The sequence below is a fragment of the Haemaphysalis longicornis genome, unplaced genomic scaffold, assembly GCF_048455015.1.
Source record: "Haemaphysalis longicornis isolate Haplotype H1 unplaced genomic scaffold, Haemaphysalis longicornis Haplotype H1 scaffold_1, whole genome shotgun sequence".
Lineage (NCBI taxonomy): Eukaryota > Metazoa > Arthropoda > Arachnida > Ixodida > Ixodidae > Haemaphysalis > Haemaphysalis longicornis.
Genome location: NW_027526203.1, coordinates 234774474 through 234780473, shown reverse-complemented (window position 1 = coordinate 234780473; position 6000 = coordinate 234774474).

The window sequence follows — 6000 nt, the reverse complement described above, 5'->3', positions numbered from 1 at the left end:
ATACAAATTTTTGTAGGGCGCACAAGAATACATGACAAATTCACAAGTTTAGTAGACATTCTGCAGACAGACAAGGCTCAAAAGGGACCGAGGAGAGCTGCGGAAAATTGCGGCAGCAAGCGCACATATATGGTGACGACACAGGCTGCACCCTCGTGGTGCGATTTACTGCGATATCCGTCGAGAGAGCGTACCCATCGAGGCGCGCGACGCTTGAATTACTTACGTGCGTCATGAATGAGCCATTTGAATTACACGTTGTTTTCTTCACTAATTAAATTCCACGGGACCAGAAGCTCGAAATTTTCAATTGATTGCCCACAATTTCGTAACTAAAAAATATCCGCTGTTTGCAGTCAGCACGAAATTGATTAACTGATCTTAACTATTTTGTTACTGAGAACTCCGCTATTAACGAATAAACGTTTATTCCCTCTTGACAAAAATGAAACATTGCCCACTTGTTTCAAGTGACTTAAATCCTGATACTAGCTAACACCATGAAGAGTGCGACCCACGTTCTCCCGCTCCTCATTCAAACCTAATCACAACAGGAGGGACAGATTATTTTAAATTTGGAGTCTCTGTGCGCACGCAGTAAGGCCTAATGCGATTGCTTGTCAGAAGCGTGCGCACGGGTGTGTGAGCAATTTGGCGTTGTTTACAATGCCCATAGGGACCGGGCAGCTGGACGGGTGGCGCCACCACTCGGCGCTGCCCTCGTCAGTGGAATGAGCCGGTGCATTGGACTACACAGCCTCCTGTTGTTTTTGTCGTGTTTGCTTCGGTGCTTTGAATGTTTTGGTGGTTTTGTGAGCGGACATGTGAGACGAAACGAAGTCTGGACAGATGTGTTGGGTTCTTAGATGCAGTAACGACTACGTTAAACTTGTCTGACGCTTCTAAAGTTGGGTATCGGCTGCAATGCCATGAGCGCTTTTTGCAGCGATTTGCGCTTGGCTACACCCGTTCTGAGTACGAATAAAACTACTATTATTAGTATTAATTTCTTCTTAAATGCACTAACGGCTACGCAAACTCATTGGATGCTTATAAGGTTGGGAATGGGCTACATTGACATGAGCGCTTTTTGCAGCGCTCTGCGCCCATGGCTCCGCACGATCTTAGTAGGAATAAAACTATTAGGAATATTACTATTCATTTCTACCACTTTAAATTACCTTCACTGGTTTCAATGACTACGGTTTCCGTGCCAGCCTTAGCGCTGGGATACCTCAATACGTGTGCTTTGAAGAGAAGGGCACTTGCGTACGATGTGGATTACCGTGTAGCCGTAGAAACGTTGCGGTAGTTCACTTTCTGAAACCATGAGCTCTGTGCCTTCGGTAAAGCCGAAGTGGAACTCACAAGTCTGTGGTGGTAATTTTATCAAGTGCCAAAGTTATGCACCCACCCAACAGCACAAGCCACAAATCATCCCTCCTCCTCTTCCCGTTTTACCACCTGCGTGGAATAAAGGCTGGCACCGATAGTTAAAAAATGTGGCAGTGTTAACGTCAGCCAGTGTTTTTTAATGCTTAAGTATTCTTTACAGAGTACCTAAAAATCGTGTAATTAATGCCTTGTGAAGACACCAAAAACGTGCGATTAGTTGCCTCAAATAAGGGTGCATCAGCCCGAGTCCTCCAGCACAGACACATTTCCGACACGCTGGAAAAAGTTTAGATTTGGAGAGGTGTCGGGCGCTTCGACGCACGAACTGGCGGGGGCCCTGGGGCGAGCAGCGCACAAATGAAATGCACGTGTCGCGCGGCGCCTTGAGACGCCGCGCATTTCGAACGCCTGCGCGCACCGGATCTCTTAACCACCACCACATGCGATGGCCACCGACGGAGACAACTGGCTTTTCCTTCTTCCCCGGCCGTCAGCGTCAGGAGGAAGGGAAGATGAAGACAGAGAGACGCGGTCCGAGCGCACGAGAGCTCGGCCCGTCGTCTTTGAGCTCCGCCTGAGTACTGTTTTTTTAATCGCCCGCCGGGCTGTAAATAAATGTGCAGTTTTGTATCGGAGGCTGAGTTTGTCGGTTGAGGATACCCGGGGTGAGATCCTCAGCGCTACTGCGGCTTGGAGGAGAAGCCCCGGGGAAAAGAACATCAAGAAGATAACTGGCGCAGTCGACAGGATCTTCAACAGCGACGACTCAGCCGGCCGGCGGGCGAGACGGGCCCTCGACGGACGGAGCAGGCGGAGAAATCGCGGTCTGCTGAACGAGATCGGCGGGAGCAGCGAGCTCGCCAGCCAGTTGGAGAAGCGGCTCGACCGGCGCTCAACGGACTTCTCAACGGAGAGCAGCAGCCTGCTGAACGGGAACGGCTGGAGCAGTGAGTGAGCTGCCACGGCAGAAGGCGGTGACTTCTAGTACCGCGTGCGGACGCCTCATCGGAGGGAGCCGGATCACCCCTGCAACCCGAGAAGGAGAACGCGGCCGGCGCCGCGTGGATACGGATAGCCACCTCGACGGATCCAGCCCATCACCACAAGCACCGAACTATGCAGGTCAGTGCCTCACTTGATCCTGGGTGCGTGGCTCACCATGACCTGTAGGGGGTGCTACATGAGCAGCCCTGAGATAATGGGGGGCGGTTAGATATGGTGCGATAGAGCTGTGTGTGAGGGCTGACGAGGCAGCAAGCGTCAGGATTAGGTCAGCCATGTCGTTCGCTGAGCAGAAGGCGCTACTGCAGGCGAAATTGAAGATTGCTGAGGCGGAGTTAGCAGCGGAACGTCTAAGGAGTGAGCGTTTGAGAAGCGCTAACAACGCCACCGCCTCATCGACCGGGCAGCAAGCACAAGGGTGCAGTGAGATGGATGGGAGATTAGATTGCATGAGCATGCTGGAAGGGGTGCTCGTAGATATGCCCTCCCAGGAAGCGCTTGTGCTTGATTGGTTCGCTTGCGCCGAGGCCAGGCTAGACTCCTACTGTGTGCCGCCAAAATGGCGAGCAGGGGTAATTCTTCCCTACTTGAGCGTGAGGGCTAGACGGTGCCTAGCTGGACTCTCAGGGGAGCAGCGGAAGAGCTACGCAGTTCTTAAAGCAGCAGTACTGAAGGGGCTGAGGCTGGCTTCAATTGCGCGTGAGCCTGTCGTCGCATCGTGCGGAGGCGCAGAACATTCCGGGAGCATGGCCGAGCGGCCAAGAGCTTTGCAGGATGCAGCAGCCCGGGAATCACGGGAGGAATCGGATGCAGTTGATGTCGCGCACACTGCATCTTTTGTTTCTGGAGATCCCCAAATGTCATGTTGCGAAAATATGATCGCCATGGGGAGCTCCTACGAATTGGAGGAGGAAAGTGTAACTCAGTGTACGGCTGCTTATGTAATGCAGCCCCAGGCAGTTACAGGTAGGACTGCAGGCGTAGCTGAACCGACAGTCAGTGTCAGGGGTAATGTGACCGCTAAGCTGCCTTCTCCTGATTACGCTGACCAGCAGTGCGTAGTGGAGCACGGCGCTCCGAGCGCAGAAGCGGCCGAACCAGAGGGTTCGCCTAGAAAGGGGAGGAAGCGTCAGCCAGCTTCACCGCAGTGCAGCGTGGCTGCAACGCAGGCCGACGAGCCAGCAGCGGTCCCATCTCGAGCGAGAAAGCGAGGAGGAGAGGGGTTCCCGATACTGTTGCGTCACTCAGCTTCACCTGAGTGCAGCTTGGCTGCGGCGTATGCTGACGAGCCGGCAGTGGTCCCTTCCCGAGCGAGGAAGCGAGGAGGAGAGGGGCCCCTAATACTGTTGGGCGACGAGGTGCGCCGCATGGCAAGGGGGTTTTCGGATGACGACGGCCGGTGCGTACCACCTGCTAAAGGCCGCTCGCTCTGAATGAGCTAGATGAGGTTGTGGCTAATTTGTCATGGTGACCTGCAGCCAGGGTCATGAGGCACTGGCCGTGCTGATTGTTGTGTCGTCAACCTGAAGGAACGATGGTGCACGTGCCAAAAGTGTGTGTGGTGTGTGTTTCGTGTGTGAAACATTCCTGAAGTTATGTTTCACAGTGGTGGTGGAGGTGTCGGGCGCTTCGACGCACGAACTGGCGGGGGCCCTGGGGCGAGCAGCGCACAAATGAAATGCACGTGTCGCGCGGCGCCTTGAGACGCCGCGCATTTCGAACGCCTGCGCGCACCGGATCTCTTAACCACCACCACATGCGATGGCCACCGACGGAGACAACTGGCTTTTCCTTCTTCCCCGGCCGTCAGCGTCAGGAGGAAGGGAAGATGAAGACAGAGAGACGCGGTCCGAGCGCACGAGAGCTCGGCCCGTCGTCTTTGAGCTCCGCCTGAGTACTGTTTTTTAATCGCCCGTCGGGCTGTAAATAAATGTGCAGTTTTGTATCGGAGGCTGAGTTTGTCGGTTGAGGATACCCGGGGTGAGATCCTCAGCGCTACTGCGGCTTGGAGGAGAAGCCCCGGAGAAAAGAACATCAAGAAGATAACTAGAGGGGTGTATGGAAGTTCAAAATTAAACATAAAAATCATCTAGCCCCTCGTCTAATGATTACGAAGGTTGAACGCAAAGCTTTCTTCGTGCAAAATGAATAGGAAATGGTCAAAGAGGCTGCGATCAAAAGACCAAACTTCGTGCTGGTCAAATTCGAAGCTCAACTAGTCAAAGTTTAAATCCAGAAGGCAACCACGGAAACCCATACGAGGAAGCTTTGCGATAAACCATCATCGTTAGACAGAGGAGTGCATGATTTTTCAAGCGTAGGTGGCAGCTTGTAACCGCAGCATTCAGTTGTGAAGCTGTGCACAGGCTTCAGGCACTCTCCTGTCTTGCGCCCTTCAGCCACGCACGAATTGGTTTTTGAAAAACCATTTACCAACTAGCCAGCAACCATTGCAATTCTTATAAATCAATGCTTCTCCACGACAAGCAATAACGTTCTACTATCATGCGGTATTTATTCTATCAACGATTCGCGGTGACTGTAGTAAGAACATTTCAGTGAAATTAAACACGTTTCAGCCGTATGTAATAAAGTTACGGAAGCGTCGTATATCACAATTTCTGTTTTGAGGTAAATCTTAGAAGACACCCTCCAACTTTGTCTTTCGCTTGTGCACGACGTCGACGCCGTTTTGTCATCAGCTGCCAAAGGCCAGCGCCGCAGCATTCCTGGATCGGTTGCACACACCGGCTTTGTGGGAGCATTTAGCTGCAATATACTCATCGATACGCGAAATTGCATGCAGGCATGAAAAAATTACATGAAGGAACGGACTTTCACTTCCAGCTTGACTTCCAGCTTGGCGCATTGAGCGTCGTCTGCTATTCGTAAATACTGAGTATGGGCGTAAATCACACACATGGCATGCCTCGTAAAGGTCACATCAACGCTCAAGATTTACCGATCTGAAAAAAGTCCTTCTGGTTATGCACGCTTTGCAAGCCGCACCGCAGAAAAACGACAGCAAGCCATGCACAATATCGCTGCGCTGACCGCCACCTGCATTCCACTGACGAGCGTTTCGCCACGGGCGGCGCTGTTCGTTGAAGCGACGGTGGTGCCATACAACGGCCGCCCGGTCCCTATACAAGAGTCATTTTATATTCCGACATGGCGGCTGCTTTCTCGGTTTTATTCCGCACCTTTTCTCGCTCCCTTCTCGCCCCTCCCGCCTGCCGCAAATAATGAATTCTCCTTCATTGTCTCGATCGCCTCCTTTGTTCTCCCAAACAGCCACTGTGTGCCCCGTCATTATCGAGGACACACCTTTACTCCGTGCCCATCGTACATGACACCATTATAATAAATTACCCGGGACTAACAATCCATTAGCGCCGATGTCTACAACACCAAATACAGTAGCCGACCGTTTTTTCGGACTCCGAAAATTCGGTCTTGCTGGATATAACGGACTTTCTCGAGGAAGCGCCAGTTGTCCCATAGGAGTAATGTATATAAAAAACCATAGGCGTGCGCAGAGTTCTCGATTAGGGGGGGCAAAGTCTTACCGCTGCGCCCCCCCTCCCCCCCCCCCCCCCCCCC